The 18,700-nt window shown below is 53.2% G+C and overlaps 1 protein-coding gene across 4 annotated transcripts in view; it reads left to right on the plus strand.

The window, feature by feature from the left end:
- Positions 1-18,700, plus strand: part of BICRA (BRD4 interacting chromatin remodeling complex associated protein) — a 75,860-nt gene that overhangs the window by 1,569 nt on the left and 55,591 nt on the right. The gene's annotated exons all lie outside the window — the stretch shown is intronic.

Genomic DNA, 18,700 nt, shown 5'->3' on the forward strand with positions numbered 1-18,700 from the left:
TGGTTTCCCGGCCGGAGCTGGCGAGCCTTCATCTCCCCCTCTCGCCCGTCCCCTGCGCTCCTTCCTCAGATCCCTCCGGGGGTGCCGGAGAGAAACGGGGCCTCCGGCATGCTGGGGAGGGATGGATGCGGAAGGAAGCCACTGGGTCTCCTCCTCCCCACCGCCCCGAAACAATGAAAGGAGTTGACTTGGTCCCCCACCCCCCAGCAATGAAAGGAGTTGACCCCCGCCCCCGCTAGCTGGTTGTTCCCGGAGGGGGCCGTTACGGGGGGTGGGGGGAGGAGGGAGGTGAGCCTTACCCCTGTCACCTCCGAGATTTGGGGCGGCCCCCCATCTCCACCCCCTCGGCCTAGCACTGGGAGGCACCAGGCCCAGCCCGGGCACCGCGCTCGGGTGGTGACCTTTAGACAAAGGCAGCCCTTTCCCTGTGGTGAGCCCGGACGAGCCGGGCCCGAGGCCTCCCCTAGCCCCTGCGGAGGGCGGCCGGGCCGCGGGCACCCGGAGGGAGGGATGGAGCAGGAGGGAGGAGGGATGGAGCCATCTGGTTTTCCCATCCCTCGCTGCCCCTCGGCTGCTTCTCCGGCTCCTGTCACGGGCGGCCGCGGGGAGACCAGGGACCGCGGGCTGCCCAGGCCTTGGTCCGCGGCCAGCGGCGAGCGGGGCGAGCAGCCGCGGGCGGGCTCGGGAGGCAGCGGTGATTGGAAGGCACGGCGGCTCCTTCCTCTCCGCACCCCTTTGTTTTGCTTTGTGGTTCTGAGCAGCTGAACTTCCCGGGAGGTGGGGTCAGAGGCCGCTGTGTCAGCTCTCCCCGGAGGCCATGGTGACAGGTCCCAGCCCTCTGGTGTACCTGGACCGGGGCTCCTGCCCGTGCTCGGCCTTCTGTCCGGACAGGCAGCCCCTTTTGTCACACAGCCCTCCGACAGTATAGATCTGGGGATGTATTGAAGGTTTGCTTTTCCCTCACACCTCCTTTCCCGGGGCGCTTGTCAGGGAAACAGTTTTTAGAAACACCCCCAGACTTCACGGCCTGAGACTTCTGAGAAGTGCTCTGTGCTTTCACACCTCTCCCCTCACCTGGGGTGGGGATGGGGGCCTCAGTCAACGCCGACCTGCTAGGGTGGTGGGAGAACAGGGGAGGAGGACAGCTGAGGAGCCACCCCCTTCCCATGTGCCAGCGTCCAGTGAGACTTAAGGGGTGTGCTTAGCTACACCCCCCTCCCCCAGAGCTCCCCCACTCCTGGAAGGCGGAAATAACATCTCCTACCCAGAGAGCATTAGGGATTGGCTACTGTTAGGTGCGCTACCCAGTGGCCACCACCCGAGGAGGAAGTTGGGTCAGTTATGTGATTCCCATTTTGCAGACAGGCTAATGGAGGCTCAGAGAAGCTAAGTGACTTGCCCGGGGTCACACAGCCCCAGTCTGTAACCGTCTCAGGTTTTTCCAACTCAGCTCAAAACTCTTAGGTTCTCCTGTACCCCTCTTTGGCAATTTGTCCCTTTGACTTCAGTTGAGTCTCAAATATAGATAATACCAGGAAGGAGCGGCCGAATTCACCCCGCCCCCCCACCCACCCCCGAGTGCTCGTTTGGGGAAGGGGTAAGGAGCATCTGGAAGCTGGGCTGAGGGCAGGATGCTTTCACCTGCGGCTGGAGCAGAGTGTTTGCCTGCAGGAGCTGAGGATTGGAGGTGTGGAGTCAGGAGAAGGGGGGGCCCCGGGCCTTGCTGGCTGGGGTTTGGGGGGCACTTGGTTAGTGGCCCCTCTGTCATCCTCTTCCTGTTCCACCTGAGCTGGGACTCGGCCCCGCTGGGAGGGAATCTGAGCTGCTGGGGACCTTCGTCGTCGCTTTGCCCTGTGACCCTCCGTGGCTCCGTGATGTAGCTGGCAGAGAACTCCCCTGCCCGTTCTCCTCTCAGCCTGGGTGGCAGACTCCCTGTCCCACTCTGTAACCTCAGTCACTGGTCCTCAGTTTCCTCATCTGCAGGTGGGGATCAGTAGAGCTTCCTTAACTGACCTTGCGGTGACTGAAAGTTTTATCCAAACGTGTTATTTTTATTTCTCCTTCAGCATACGGGGATATGGCAGGCCTGTAGGAGTGGGGAGGAAAGTTGGGTGCTGGGTATTTTAGGGTGAATGGCAAAAGGCATCTACCCTGGAGGAATTCCCTGTGGTGGTGTGTGAGGGCAGGCAGTAAGGAGTTCCACTTTGGTGGCTCTCCATCTCCAGCTCTCTGGGACCCCACCCCTTCAGCAGCCTCCAGCTCTCTGGGACCCCACTCCTTCAGCACTTACTGGTGCCGAATACACATTTGGCCGGTGGGTTGTGGTGGTGGGGGAGGAAGGGGAAGGGCTGGGGAGGGCCCAGCTTACCCAGTGAGGGGGGCAATACGGGGCGATCTTGCCATTTTACAGATGAGGAAACCGAGTCCAGCGGAAACCTGTTCCATGGCTGAGAGGGGACTCCAGCCCAGACTTCAGGGACGGGGGTGTGATTGGAGAGGGACTAACACTTTGAGGGACACTCTGCAAATACCTTCCTGAGGTGACAGGCATCATAAGTAATCATAATTCCTGTGGGGCGGGGGCAGGAGGGGAGGAGCTGTAGGTCTCTCTAGGGTGAGTGCTTCCTGAAAGTTGGAACTGATTTTTTGGGGGGCAGGGTGGCGGTGGAAAAGGGGGGAAGTGTGAGGCCCAAGAGTGACAGGCCTATGCCCCGCCCCCCTTTTTTGCCCGCTTCCTTCCCAGAGGCCTCAGGGGCCTTCCCCAACCTTCCCTGGGGATGTGGGGTCTTCCCCCTCTCCCCTGTGAGAGTCTGTGAAAGGGTCCAGGGGTCAGCCCCAAGCCCAGGGGGCCTGGCAGGAGGGTCCTGGGGTGTGTGTGGGTACCCCGGGGTCCTGGGGGGGTCACCTTTGAGCTCCACGCCCAGCCACCATCAGAGTTCCCTCCCACCCTCCCAGCTCTCCCCCGTGGCTGTCTTGACTCCTGGTCTCAAGAATGCAGAGGGCTGCTGGTGGGGGGAAGTTAATTGGAAACAGGAAAACATGGCATTCCTTTCTAGCCGGCCTGGGCCTGGAAAGCAGTGAGGGGCTGCCTTTCTCCCTCTCCCGCCCTGCAGGGGAGAGGTGGGGGGGGGGCATGGTTCTCTTGCCTCTGTCTCTTCGGGGTCTTTCCCCCACCAGGCTCCCTGACTCTTAGTGGAAACAGCAAGTTGCCTGTTTTACATCCATGATATAAAATGTTCTCCCCCCAATCCGAATGACTTGCCCCCCTTTTCCACCGGGTCATATCCAAGTTTGTCCCCGTTCTCTGAGGGTGGAGGGCCTGTCTCAGTTGGCTCCCCAGTGTAGGATGTGTCACACTAGAGACACATGGGTAATGTTTGGTTGACTGGTCCCCAAGGATTCCCTCCTCCTTCCTTCCCTAGACTTCTCCCCTGCCTGGGGTACCACCAATAGAGTTTTATCCCCATTGACTGAAGCCTTTGTGTCTCAGTGGCATGCAAGGTCCCCCAACGGGAAAAGAGAAGGTTTTCTAAGACATTTCTGGTTTGGCCACAGTTAGTTTTGTGTCCTGAGTTTGCAGGTATTCATGGTGGCGGGGGATCTGTTGGCAGGAGAAGCTGGAGAGAGGGCCTGTCTGTCTTTAATTGTTCCCAATTAAACTTCCTGAGGGCCTACTGTGTGCCACGGCCCTGGGGCCCAGTTGTGATATTGGGACCCAATCCGGGAGGAGGCTAGAGAGAAGTGTCGTCTTCAAGGCTGCTGGGGGACTTTGATGCCTTTTGTCTGGGTGGTTTGCAAAGGCTCCAAGGGGGAAGCAGCTTCTTTCTCTCTTTCTCTTTTTTTCTGACTGATACATCCACGTGGGACAAAGTCAAAATCTCAAACATAGTAAGTCTCCCCCTTTACCCTCTGGGGCATCCCTGGTCCCCCAACTCGCCTCCCCAGAGCACCGCCTCAATCCTGATGTTCTGTGCACACACATTTATATACATGTGTATGTCTTAAAAAATATTTATTTTGCACAGATGGTAGCCCCCTCTTCCCATCGTTCTGCATGTTGCTTTTTTCACTTCCTCTCCCTGGGAGATGTGCACAGTACATGGAGGGGTCTCTTTGGCTTTTTCTCAGCTGCGTTGTATTCCTCAGTGTGGGCGAATCCTCCTTGACTCAACACGGTTATGGAGGTGTTTCCTAAAGTTTCAGCGTGCAGAGCCAGAGGGCATGCATCCATTTGTCTTACTGGGAAGTGGGTATGCCAGCGGGATAAACTCCTGGAGGCGGGGTTGCTGGGTCAAGAGCCTGCGATTCGGTCACTCTTAGGAGGCACCTGTGGAGCTGTATCTTGAAGGAGATCGTTTCCGCTCCTGTTCAAGTCATCCCACCCATCCATCCATTGTCTTTGCCTCTTGTGACCTCCTTGCCCCTTCCTTCCTGCCTGTGGCCTGCACCCTGTGCTTGCCACTTGGTGTAGAGGTCAAGGGTGGGGGCGCTGTTGATTCGAATCCCGGCTCTGCCGCTTACTGGCTGAATGGATGCAGGCAGGGGGCTTGCTGGCTCTGGGCCTCAGTTGTCCCCTCTGTTAAATGGGTTCACCTCAGTACCTACTTTTGGAAAGGTTGTCGTGAGGATTAAATAATACCCATCAAGGTGCATGGGTAGCCTAGCTGAGTCATTCAGTGGAGGTGTCGTCTGTCATTCTATGGCAGTTCTGTCTCCTGGGGTCAGGAACCCCTTAATTCTGGGCTGTGAGCCCCCTTACTGGCAGGCAGGGGAGGGAATGCTGGCTTTTCCACTCCCCTGCAGCGTGACCTTGGGCAAGCAATCCTTTTCTGGGTCTCGATTTCCTTGTCTGTAAAATGGGCCCATGATGGCTCCCTGGCAGGTGGGCTGTGAGGGCCGAAGGAGGCACTGCCCTCCCCAGCCGGGCGTGCAGTAGCCGTTCAGGAAGGAGCATCTGATGTTACTGTTATCTTCACTATGATTACTGTTCTCCTGTGGGCCCCACGCTGACTTCGCCACTCTGAAAGCTCTCCATTGTCTTCCTGAAAGGCACATAGGGAACATTGTTGGCATTCTAAACCGCACAGCAGCGGAGGGCACAGGGCAGGCTGCTGCGGCGGCATGGCCCTGGGGACAGACAGGGCTGTCCTGCTCTGGGTCTCGCTTTCCTCATCTGGAAGAACGGCTGTGATGGGAGACCTACCTGTGTGCTCATGGATGTTCCGAGCTTAACACAGTGCCTGACATATCACGAGTGCTCAGAAGATGTCAGTGGCTGTGATGGTGTTGGTGGTGATGGTGTTGGTGGTGATGATGGTAATGATGGTGGTGATGATGATGATGATGGAGAGAAATCTCCCGTGGAATTAGATACCTGCGTCCTTGCCTCCTTCCCCTAAAACCCCGGGCAGTCAATGTTGGCATTTTAATCAGAGGGAAGGTTCCAAGGCAATCAAATACCCTTTGGGCCTCAGTTTCCTCATCTGTAACAGAACTCATGGAGTCTTTGTGAAGCTTAAATGAGTGAAGATGTAGAAAGCTTTTAAGACAGGCCCTGGCTTGCAGGAGTGTGGTGAAAATTCACTTTGCTTGTTATTATTTTAATTTTTTATCATGGAAAATTTAAAGTACCCACCAAGAGTTGAGAGAATAAAATAATCAACCCCTGTGTACCCATCGCCAGCTTCACCAATTTTCTACTGATCCCTTCTCCCGCTCCCCCCCACCCTCCGCGCCGCCCTGCGCTTTCTTTTCCCTTTTTTACTGGAGTACCTTTAAGCAGATTCCAGATATCATATCAGTTCAACTGTATCATTATCGTTACTAATGGTGTTATTATTTTTGGTATCCAGAATCTGTTTCATCACCTCCGGGTTCTATCCTGTTCTGTGATGGAAGAGACATTAGGCCCATTTCATAGATTGGGGAAATCGAGGCTGCGGGTAGTAAACTTTGGTCAGGTTGTCCTTGATCTGTGTTCCCATCCTGTCTTGGCCACCCCAGGCTTTGCACCTTGGTGGCTGTTTCTGATCACACGGGCTTGGGGATTTATGCCTGGAAGAGGGTTCTGATATTCTGTGCAGAAATCACAGTCATAGAAGGTGGGCCAGTGGCAGGGGGATGGACAAATGACCCCGGCAGTGAGGGCTTACTAGGTCAGCCGCCCGGGTTCGAGTCCTCTTTCTGCCCCTTCTAACCTTGTGACTTGGCGGCAAGTTACTTCCTTTCTCTAATTCCAGATTAGAGAACCAGAAGTACAGGAATAATAAATGGATGCTTCTCTCAAGAGCTTTTGCATCAGTTAAATCAGGTCCTGAGTGGAAAAGTGTTTTGCAAGTGCCTGGCTCAGAGTAAGCGCTCTGCAGAAGGTAGCCGTCACCATTGTCACTGTAGTTAGTTATCACTTCGGTGGAGGCTGTAACCAAATGCTCCTTCCAGGGGTAAGAGGGTCAGAGGAAGGGTTATATCCCTGGAGCCCCTGACCAGGTCTGGCTGCCTTAATCCCCTCCTTTTGCTCACTCCATCCTCTATAATTCTCCTTCAAAGTGTTTCTTGTCCTTCGAGGGGCTGGAGGGGGCTGTTGACGTCTAGGTAACCCCCCCCCCAGCCTCCTGTGTCCCCTATGTCCCATCCTGGCAGCCTTGGGTGCGGAGTGAGGGAGGAACATCTCTATGGCTGTGGGACCCTCGTTAATGACCCCTGGGGCCCTGGAGGGAGCCCCGGTGGCCTCCGCAGCTTGGAGGTGAAAGCGGTCCGTTCCTCCAGGACACCTGCAGATCGAAGGTCCCTGGAGCCCCCTTTCCAGAGGGTGGATGCTGCCCTGCCTCTCGTCCACTATGTGGTACTGGGCAGGCTGTTGCTCACAGATGCTCACGGGATGATTGTGGCAGTTGGTTAGACTGTAACCTCCCTCCTGTCCTTCAAGGCACCTCACCCATCTTCGAGCACCAAGCCCTCCAGGCGAGGTGACGGGGGGCCCCCTGAGGAGTTCTCAGCTCTTTACCCTCTCAGGCCAGGCTCCCCTCGGCCTAGCAGGCCCTGGCCACGGTGACCTCACTTCTCTCCCCAGAACATGCCCAGTGCCCTCCCGCTTTTGTGGACATGCATCCCTTTTTTTTTTGGCGATACACAGGCCTCTCACTGCTGTGGCCTCTCCGGTTGCGGAGCACAGGCTCCGGACGCGCAGGCTCAGCGGCTATGGCTCACGGGCCCAGCCGCTCTGCGGCATATGGGATCCTCCCGGACAGGGGCACGAACCCGCGTCCCCTGCATCGGCAGGCAGACTCTCAACCACTGCGCCACCAGGGAAGCCCCCGTGCATCCCCTTTCACAGAAAGTTTTGTGTGTGTGTATGTATGTATGTATGTTTTTCTCCCCCAGCCTCTCATTGAGTGTAACTGGCATACGATGAAATACACAGAGGTTAAGGGTGCTTCTCCACGAGTCTTGCCAAACCCTAGCAGCCTGTGTAATCCACACCCCATCGAGATCCAGAGCGTTCACATCGCAGCCAAAAAGTTGCTTTGTGCCCCTTCACAGTCAGCACCCCCTCCCAGAGCAGCGGGTCACGGGCCGCTGCTCGTTTATCCTGTTGTGGGTCTGCCCTTGCCTCTTCTTGAATCCCGCAGACTTGTGTGGTCCTTTGGGTTGAGCACCTCAGCTCAGCATCACTGCTTTGAGATTTAGCCTTTTCATCACGGAGCAGGAGTCCTTGGGAAGGCTTTACCTCCTTTCTCTCGGGAGAGAGAAATCTGCCCCCCCAGCCCCGCCTTGAAGTCTCATCACCCCTCCCCTGGGTGCCCTTCCCAGCCTCAGCCTCTGGCGTAGGGATGCTCTCCCATTTCACTGTTCCACCCCTCGTAGCCCCATTGGGATGTAGGTATCCCGTGAGCTTTTCTTCAGGCCTGGCTTTCTCACTAGATTCTATAAACAGAAGGAGGGAAATGATGTGCCTCGTGTTCTCAGCTCCTGGTGTGCAGTAGGAATCCTGTAATGTTTGTTGACTGACCCACTGACTGACTGAAGGATGGACATGTCACAGGCATGGAGAAAGGGAGCAGAGAACCTGTGCTTGCAGTCGCTATTCTGTTTCTTAAAAAGTGTGACCCACCTGCTTCCAAAACACCAAAAATGCCAGTCTCGGGGTGCCACGCATCTCCTGGGAGTCCTGGTGGGTGGGGCCCGAGAGGCCCCCAGCCAGGCTCAGCTGCCTTCATTGCCCCCCTCCCCGGGCCCATCCCCCCACCACTTTTATCAAGCCTGGCCCCTGAGTGGTTCCTTGGCTCAGGAAGCCCAGCCCTCAAAGCTGCAGGGCTCTGCCTGCAGTGGCAAAGCTCCACCGGCAGGCCCCTCACCCAGGACAGGCAGCCATGGGTCTCCCAACTGCACTTGACACTTGGTCCATGGACGTTGCCCATCCTGCCCTAGCCACCTCCCCACTGCCCAGTACTCGCTCCCTAAGTGTCTTCAGAGAGGGAGTGAATCAGGGCCCAGGGGGCAGGTCAGGACTGCCCACTGCTCAGCAGGGAGACTGAGGCTGGAGGGGGGTGCTCAGGTGCTGTCCTCCTCAGTTCAACCAGGACTGGAAGCCACACATGCTGTGTTCACACGAGCCATTTGTTGTGAGTTACGCCTCCTTTTACAGAGATACTAAAATGGGGAAAGACTCAGGTCTCGAAGTTGATAAAAATGTCCAGGAAACTTCTGCTCCGTCTTTGCCTTCTGGTTTCTGGGGCCCTCCCGGGCTGCCTGTGCTTTGCCACCTAAAGTCTCAAAGCTGTTTCGTGAGGAGCTGTTTTTCTTTGTCAGATTTCTGTCTCCTTAGCTGGACCAGCAGAATTCCCTGACATTTGCCCAGCCCTTGCCCCTCCCCGAGCCCGTCCCCCTTCCACAGTCCTATTTTTTCTTTGCGACCTTTAAGGGGCAGGGAGCCGTGTCTGCATTGGTCACAGGGAACACGGAGCCAACTTCTGGGCCTGAAGAGCCCCCGGCCAGACTCTGTAGCAGAATAGGGAGATTTATTTAAGGGAGTTCCTGACGGAAGTCTGCTTTAAGCAAATGAACGGTAAAATATATATACCCACACACATACATTAATATATGTTACATATTATTATACTTTATGTAATAATTTAGTGGTAAATTTAAGCTTAGCAGTATAATAGGCATATAGTAAATGTATATATTGTATACACGTGCATATATATGTATCTGTGTAAGATTCCCTTGTATTCCCGTTCCCTTCCCTGGCCCAATGCCCTGGCAAATTGTTCTGTGCCCTGGCGAATTGTTTGCTTTGTGTGGTGGATTTTTGCTTTCTACAGAGGATCCTGCTGTATTTCTCCTTCTGAGTCTTTTTCGCCCAGCACCCGCTTTCAGGCCTCCTGTGTTGTTACTTGTCCATCTTGTCTGTTGCTTCTCCTGGCTGTGGGACTGCGTGCGGTGCAGTTTTCATGGTTTGCTTAGAATTCTCCCCAGGGCCAGACCCCAGGGTTGCCTTCCTCTCCCTGTTACAGCGAGAGGTGAAGCGCCTTGTCCAAGGTTACACAGCTAGCTGCTGGCAGAGCAGGGATTTGAATCCAGGCGCGTCGTACTGGTTAAGTCAGACCCACATAGCAGGCCTCCCTTGTGCAGGGCCTCAGAGCTCTGCACTCGGGACAGGGGAGTGGGGTAAGCCCAAAACACACGCATCCTCCCTGCAAGGTGAGATCAGTGTCTCAGGAATGTCAGCTGGGCTGGTGGAGGCCAGGAGGAGGCATTGCTTCTGGGATATGTTGGTGTATCAGGGCAGGCTTCCTGGAGGAGAGGGCTTCTGGGGCCAGGCTTTGGGCTCCATGCCATTTCTAGCAGAGAGAAACCTGGCATGCTTTGCACAGAGGCCAGTTGAAGCTTCATGGGGAAAGAGGGCCCAGGACACTGGGGCTGAGGTCTGGGGTGCTTTGGTTTTGTTGATGGCAGGTAAGAGAAAGAGGGAGCCCGGGATGATCCAAAGTCACTGGCCTGAGCAACTGAGTGGATGCAGGTGCCCTTACTTGAGATGCTGTAGTGGTATCTATAGTTTGGGGAACACAAACCCCAGAGAGTAAAGCTCCAGCTCCCTCTCGGCTGGTGGTGAGGTGCGGACGGAATGAATGAATGAACTGGAGGCATCACGAGTGAGAGACGGCGACACGGAGTGATCACTGAAGTCCCAGGGATGGGGATGATTCCCCAGGGAGAGGACAGGAGCGGGTGGAGAATCAACTTAGGCGGCCACCCACGTGTAGGGAGGGGTGGGAGCTTCTTTGGCCAAAACAGAGAAAGGGAGGAGCAGGATGAGGCACAATCAGCGTCTCAGGAACAAAGTGGGAGAGTTTTTAGAGAGGTTTAACTTCCATGGACCTGAGGACAGGCTTCCTGGGTTGGATGAAGCTGTTCTGGAAGCAAAGATTTCCTGGGTTTGATGGGTATGTAGGGGCGGAAGCCAGACTGGAATATGGTGCGAAGTCATGAGAGAAGGATGGCTTTGTGGATGGATGGATGGATGGATGGACGGATGGACGGAAGGCAGGCAGGCAGATGGAGCTCTTGGCAGCCAGAGATTGAAAAAAAAAATCTTGCTACCCTTTATGGCTCCCTAGTGCCCTCAGGTGAAAGTCTAACTCTCACCTCCCCCCACAGAGCCCCGTTAGTCTGGCCTGGGCTTATCTCCCTGACCTCATCTCCTGCCCTTTCACCTTGCTTTCTTCCCGCACCCAGCTTGTTCCTGCCTCCCCACCTTTGCCCTTGCCTCTACTTGCCGTGATCTTCTCCCATTCCTTCCTGTCTCTGGGCTCCTCATCCTGTCCTGCAGGCCTCTGCTTAAATACCGCCTCCTCTGGGAAGCCTTCCTGGACTACCCTGTCCAAATTCCTCCATGTCACACAGTTTATTTCTGTATGAGGATTCTTTCCCCGGACCTGACTGGGAATGCGTCCAGACTCAGTATTCACTGCATGAATGAGGGACCAGGCTTAGAGAGTTTTAGGATCTGAGCAGACTTAGAGAAAAGGAAAGGAGCGAAGGAAGATTCTAGAAGAAGAGGGAGGAGGGGTGGTGCTGGGTTGGACTCAAGAGTGAAGCTTCCTTACAGGTCAGGAGGTGAGGAAGAGAGGGGTGTGAAGGCAGAAGAAAGATGTTTGTGCAGTTGGGAAGGAGTTCAGAAGGCCAGTGCAAACCTGCTTGGAGACAGGAGGGGGTGACAGGAGCTGGGGGGCAGGAGAGGGGGAGGCCGGTGGTATTGCCAGCTGTTGGGAGGGCGAGAGCTTTGGCCGTCCTGCCCCAGCTGGGAGAGGCAGCCGCCTTTTATCTTTTCCAGGGCAAGGTCTTAAGAGCACGAGGTGGTCCTTAGTGTGGGGGAAGGGGGGCTCAGGTCCTTTGGGGAACCTGCTCGGAGGCCTCCGACGTTTCCCCCAGAGAAACGCATGCTTGACTCCACATCGCAGCCTTTGGCGGAGGATTTCAGGGGTGTTGTGGATCCAGTTAGGAGCTTTCCACAGCTCACAACTGTAGCAGCAATAATAATAACAGCCCACACGGCCATGGGCACCAGTCTAGGGCCCTCACAAGTCCTGACTCGGTTACTCACGTTAGGACCTTAGGAGGTAGGGGCAGTGAGCATCCCCATTTTACAGATGAGGAAACCGAGGCACTGGGCAGTTAAGTGACTTGCCCAACGTCACACATCTGCTAAAGGGTAGACTGGGGATCCCCCACCCAACCCCGGGGGGCGCAGTCTGGCCCCAAAGCCCAGGCTTTTAGCCATAAAGCCTCACTGTTTGCTTGTTACAGGGACCAGGACCGAAAGCCCACAGTCAGGAAGTTGCCTTTGCCCCGCCCCCCTCCACTCCGCTTTTTACCCTGGGATCCAGCTTGGGTCTCAGCTTAGCCAGTGGAGGCCCCTGCTCAGCAGGGTGCCGTCCCCCCCTCCTCTTTCCCTTTTTACCCTCCGTGGTGTCTTCATTAACATAACTGCGGCGCTCCCAGCTTCCTCGGATGTGTTTGTGAGTTTGTGAGCCCGGGTGGGTGACTGACGGTGAGACCTGCAAGGAAGGGGTCAGGACCCCGGAGGCAGATCTGGCCTGGAGGCAGCTGCGGGACTTGGAGCAGGGGCCCACCACCTCTTGCAGCCTCAGTTTCCCCATCAGCGAGGGGGGGCCTGATGCCTTCCTCTCGGAGTTTTCATAGATGATGTCACATGTCAACAGATGTGCTGCAAATTGATGGCAGTAACCAGCTTACGAGGTGCGTCGACATTCAGAATATTTCAGACCACAGCGCAGGCTGGAATGAGGTGAAACAGCCCTCAGCCCGGCAGGGCAGCTCCCCTTCCCCAGATAGGCTAAAGATTTCTGCAGCAAGTACTGTTCCTGCTGCTAATATATCTGTGGCTTTTACACCAAGAAGGATACGTAAGGATAGTCATTGCAGGTTAGCTTTTGCCCCACAATGAATAAAGGGGAAAACAAAGGGATGGCTTTTAGAGGTTTTTGGAGGTTGGAATTGCAGATATGGGGTTGTAGATCGAGATGATCTGCGACGTGGTGGGATGTCTGCGGAGTTTCATTGAGATAAGATACCGCCTGGCAGTTAATAAGCCCGTTGAAAGTGCTGGTTGCTATTACTATCACAGCGGTTGCTATTATTATCACTGACCAGCCTTTAGTCTGTACCTACTAAATCTGTGGAGACAGATTGGGCTGTGTTGCAGATCAACAGTTTCTCAAACTTGAACGTGCACACGAATCCCTTGGGGAGCCTGTTCAAATGGGGGGTTCTGATTCAGCGGGTCTGTGGCGGGCCTGAGACTCTGCATTTCTAGCAGGCTCCCAGGGGACACTGAGGCTGCTCCTTTGAGTAGCAAGGGGTAGAGTGGTTTCCGGACGATTTCCGAGTTGCTTCAAGGGCCCTGCACTGGATGCCGAGGCTAAGATCAGATTCCTTAACTCTTTGGGGTTTGCCAATTTGAGGGCAGATCTGTATGAATTAATTAGGCACGGAAAAAAGTCATATATAACACTATGAAAGTCTTTTCACTGTCCCCTTGTCCTGCCCTCTCCAGAGGAGAGGGTGCATTCTTTCTACCCCTCTATTCTGTGCAGACATTTTTTTCCTCTTGGTCACACGTACCGTATGAATTATTCTACACCTTGCTTTTTAACTTGAACAAATGTCTTAGAATTATTTCCATGGCAGCAATCTAGAGCTCCACTCTTTTTTTTTTAATTGAAGTATAGTTGATTTACAATGTTGTGTTAATTTCTGCTGTACAGCAAAGTGATTCAGTTATACATATATATTTACATTCTTTTTCATAGTCTTTTCCATTGTGGTTTATTACAGAACACTGAATACAGTTCCCTGTGCTATACAGTAGGACCTTGTTTTTTTTTAAATATTTATTTATTTAATTAATTTATTTTTGGCTTTGTTGGATCTTAGTTGTGGCACACGGGATCTTCACTGCGGTGCATGGGCTTCTCTCTCCAGTTGTGGCATGTGGGCTCCAGAGCACGTGGGCTCAGTAGTTGCGGTGTGCGCGGGCTTAGGTGTGGTGTGCAGGCTTAGTTGCCTCAAGGCATGTGGGATCCTAGCTCCCTGACCAGCGATCAAACCCACGTCCTCTGCATTGGACGGCAGATTCTTAACCACTGGACCACTAGGGAAGTCCCCAAGACCTTGTTTTTTTTGTTTTTGTTGTTTGTTCGTTTGTTTTTTAAGGTTTTTTTTTGGCTGCACTGTGCTGCATGTGGGATCTTAGTTCCCCAACCTGGGATCAAACCCTGCATTGGAAGCGCAGAGTCTTAACCACTGGACCGCCGGGGAAGTCCCAGGACCTTGTTGTTTATCCATTCTGTATATAATAGTTTGTATCTGCTAATCCCAGACTCCCAATTCATCCGTCCCCCACCCCTCCCCCCAGAAGCCATTCTTTTAGCAAACGAAAGGAGGAGGAGTATTCCGTAATTTATTTAACCTCTACTCTATGGATTTGTTTGTTTTTTGGTTCCAGTTTTTACTGTGAGCCTATATATGTCTTTATATTTAAAGTGTGCTTACATTTAAAGTGTGTCTCTTGCAGACAGCAAATAGCCTATACCCTTTTGATGATTGGAATGTCGAGACCAGTGCTGTCCAGTAAGAAAATCCTAGCCACAGGAGAAAGAAATAGGGAAAATTAATGTGAATATATTTTATGCAACCTGTTATATACAGAATACTATTATTTCAACATGTAATCAGTCTAGAAGTCACTAATGAGATATTTCACAGTCTTTTTTATTGTGGTAAAATGCACGTGACATAAAATTTCCCATTTTCACCATTTTTAAGTGCACAATTCAGTGGCATTAAGTATATTTACAATGTTGTGTAACCATCACCGCTGTCCATTTCCAGAACTTGTTCATCCTTCCAAACAGAAACTCTGTGCCCCTTAAACAGTAATTCCCCATCCCCCTCTCCCACCACCTACTGGTAACCTCCATTCTACTTTCTTTCTCTATGAATTTGACCACTTCTTCCTCATATAAGTGGAATCATACAGTATTTATCCTTCTGTGTCTGGCTTATTTCACTTACCATAATGTCTTCAAGGATAGTCATCACATTCGTAGCATCTATCAGAATTTCCTTCCTTTTTAAGGCCGAATACTATTCCATTGTCTGAATAGACCACACTGTTTATCCATCCAATAATAGACAGACACTTGGGTTACTTCCGCCTTTTGGGTATTGCGAATAGCACTGCTATAAACATTGGCATACAAGTATCTGAGTCTGCCTTCAATGCTTTTGGATATATACCTAGGAATGGAGCCGCTTGGTCATCTGGTAATTCTCTTTTTAACTTTTTGAGAAATCACTGTTGTGCACGGTGGCTGCACCATTTCACATTCCCGCCAGTAATGCACAAGGGTTCCGATTTCTCCACATCTTCGCCAGCACGTGTTGTACAGTGTTTCCCCCCTTCCACCCCGCACTGAGTTTTTGAAATCCAGTGTGCATTTTCCACTCAGAACATCTTGTTGGCCTAGCTCTGTTCCCAGGGCTGGGCAGTCACATGAGGCCTCTCTGAGTGGACAATGCAGGGTTAGACCGTTCGTATTTGCCCTCATTACTGATGCGGCTGCGTTGAAATCTTCTATCTTACTATTCATTTTTGGTTTATCTCTGGTGTTCTTTGTTCCTTATTCTCTCGTTTCCTGCCTCCTTTAGATTACTTGAGTAATGTGGCCTTCCATCTTATCTCCATTAGGAGCTGATTCATGCTACCTCTTTATTACCCTAGAGTTTCCATTCTGCGTCTTTGACCAGGACCTGGGCTCTGATCCTGAGTGAGATGGGAGCCATGGCAGGCTTTTGAGCAGGGGAGTGACCCGACCTGACATTTTTGTATCCATACCTGCAGTTGCTTGTGCAAGAGCGTTTCTACTGGCCAGATTCCTGGAAGAGGACTTGCTAAGGCAAAGGGAAGCGTGTGCTGAGGTTTGAGGAGGCCCTGGCAAATGGCATTCCAGAAAGCCCTCACTATTCTCATTCCTTGCAAACAGCAACCAGAATTTACTGAGTGACTGCTTCGTGCCAGGCCCTAGAGATGCTGGTGAGAATCAGCCCAAGTCCTGCTACTTAAATAACTCTTGGTCCTGGAAATGCGGGGCAGCCTCTGGAGCGGCCTCTGAGCTCAAAGGAAGGTGAAGCTTTCAGAGGAACCAAAAAAGGAGAGGCCAGAGGCTATTCTAGGTGCCAAAAGGAGGCCTGGCACAGCCCTGGTGTGAGCTCTGGCTGGACCAAGAAGTGGACTGTATTGGCCTGGAGACTGCGTGTGTGGGCACCCCACGCATGTGGGACATATCGAGGTACAGCTAAGGAGTAAAGTAATAGTACCTACCTCCCCCTTGGGGCTTGTTTGGGAGGGTTCAGCAGGAAGCAGACAGCACACGGGTGGTTGTTTGGCTAACTTATCCCCACTGGGAGGGGATCAGCATCAGGGACGGGGCGGCCTGACCTAGGGACAGGCATGATCCATGCTTTGGACATGGTTAGGCCCTGTGGCAGACAGACTTGGACTTGGAGCCCCAGCTGTCTCCTTCTTCAGGCCAGCTGCGCCAGGCCTCTGTTAGAAGAGGATAAATAACAGTAGAAGCTGCTTCTCAGGAGAGTGATGAGGGTCAGGCAATGAGACGGTGGCCACATGGAGCTCAGGGCCCTCCTGGACCAGAGTAGGGTTCCATAAAGGTCAGCCACATTATTATTATTGCTGCTGCTGTTGTCATTGTTGTTGATTTAAGGCTTATAGGGAACAGCCAGATCCTTCCAGACCCGCCCCCCCCCCAGGACGGAGACCCCCTGGAGAAATGAGGTCGGTTGCTCAGGGTCAGGAAATTGCAGAGCAGGGATTTGAAGCCGGGTTTGTCTGACCTGAGCTCAGGGGCTCCCCGCTTCCAGGCCTTGGGGGAGCCTTGGGCTTAGCACAAAGACTCTTCCCTTCTTAGATCAACCAGCGAGCAAGGCGTGCTTTCACCGCAACACCACCTCCATCAGTAATGATAACGGCAGCTCGCCTGCAGTGACTCAACAGGCAGCAAGCAGGACCTGACCCGAAGCCAAGCTATTTGTGGTCTGTCTTTGCTCTCCATGTGAATATTCATACATTTGGCTGCAGAAATATTAGTGTTTGATTCCTGGGTGGCGTCTCAGAGCTGGCTGTGGGTGTTCCGTCATAGACAGGTGCGCATCCCAGCACCTGGCAAAGTCTGAGAAAGAATCTGCTTTTCGGAAAGCATCTCCCCTCAAAGGTTTTGAACAAAGGCTCTTGGACCTCTTAGAATGTATGTTCTGTCTCGCGCTTGCCCACCCCCCAGGGTGCATGTTGCCTGTACTGTTTGGCGACGTTGGATGGTGTTTACTATTCAGATCCCGCGCTCCTCGCTAGACAACGCAGCATGGGCAGCCACATCGAGCCTTGATGGGCTCCAAAGGCGAGGAAGCCGGGTGGGTGGTAGGAGTGGGCAGGGAGGCTTCTGGAAGCCTGTTCCCCGAAAGCTGGGAGCCTGGAGGCTGTGTTGGGCTGTGACTGGTGAAGAGGGAGGAAGGGGGAACGTGATGATGGGCCAGACTGGGGCCTGCCCTGTGCTAGGATGCTCCTTGCGCAGCTGGACACGGTGTCAAGGGAGCCAAGACAGAAGCCAGGCCCTGGAAATGGGCAGGAGAGGAATTAAGGGCAGATTTCATTCACTTCTGTCTCCAGCCCGTCCCGCTCTGCCGAGCCCTCCACTGGCTTGTCTCAGAGGCACCTCGAACTTAACACGTCGGACCCCTCGCCCCCACCCCCAAGCACATGAACAAAAGTGAAGCCTGCCCCCTCCGGTTCGCCACCATCTCGGTCCATCCTCCCAGTGGCCTGGGCCAGGTACTTTGGCACCGTCCTTGACTTTTTTTTCTCTCTTTTTAAATTTTATTTATTTATGGCTGCCGCTCAGCTTGCGGGCTCTTAGTTCCCCAACCTGGGATCAGACCCAGGCTGCAGCAGTGAAAACGCTGAGTCCTGACCACTGGACCGCCAGGGTCCAGAGAGTTTAATTTTTCTTATTGTGATAAGCAACGCATGACATAAAACTTAGCATCTTAAGCCCTTTTTAGTCACACTGTTGTGTGGATGCCCCTTATCCTTCTGTCTTCTGCACCCCGTCAGTCCAGCAGTGTAGCCTGTGAGCTCTGCCTGTGGAAGATCTCCACGGTCTGGCCTGTCTCCCCACCCCCCCCGCGCCCACCCCGGTCCAACCACCATCACCTCCCGCCTGGACCATCTCAGTCTCCTCCTCCTGGGGCTCCCTCCATCCCCTGCCCCCCACCGGCTATTTCCCTCACTCAGCCAGCCGGACCCTGTTGTAACCTGAGTCAGCTCACGGCCCTTCTCTGCTCAGAGCCCTCCCGAGCTCGCCCGAGAACTCTGCTCACCAATGCACTAACCACTGGGTGAGCTGTGAGTGTTAAAAATGTCAAAGACTTCGAAGGAAGGGGGAAAAAAGTCAGTTCCCCATGAATACTATTTTTATATTGATGACACGTTGAAATGATCATGTTTGTACATATCATATTACATAAAACTTATTCTTGAAATTAACATACGTTAAATTCACCTCTTCTTTCCACTAGAACATTTAGAATCACATGTGTGGCCGGCATCGCCTTTCTGGGGGCAGCACTGCTTCAGAAGGCACCTCCCCTACTGGGTTGTCGGAGGGTGAATGAACGCACGTAGTAAAGCTTTGAGGGCAGTGCCTGATACGTCTAATGCAACATGTTAGCTGTTATTGCTTTTTAATTGTGGGAAAATGTGCATACCATAAAAGTTACCATTTTCACCATTTTTAAGTGTCCAGTTCAGTGGCACTAAGTACGTTTATGGTGTTGTGCAACCATCACCTGTATCCATTTCCAGAACTTTTTCGTCATTCCAAACAGAAACTCAGTACCCATTAAACAATGACTCCCTGTTCTCTCCTCCCACCAGCCCCTCGTAACCTCTCATCTACTTTCTGTTTCCGTGAATTTGCCTATTTTATGCATCTCATTTTTAAAATTATTATTTTTTTTTTATCTTTTGGCTGCGCCCTGCGGCATGTGGGATCTTAGCTCCCCGACCAGGGATGGAACCCGTGCCCCCTGCAGTGGAAGCGCA

This window comes from Aethalodelphis obliquidens, unplaced genomic scaffold (assembly GCF_003676395.1).
Source record: "Aethalodelphis obliquidens isolate GAN/ISIS:26980383/991018 unplaced genomic scaffold, ASM367639v1 scaffold43, whole genome shotgun sequence".
In the NCBI taxonomy this organism is placed as follows: Eukaryota; Metazoa; Chordata; class Mammalia; order Artiodactyla; family Delphinidae; genus Aethalodelphis; species Aethalodelphis obliquidens.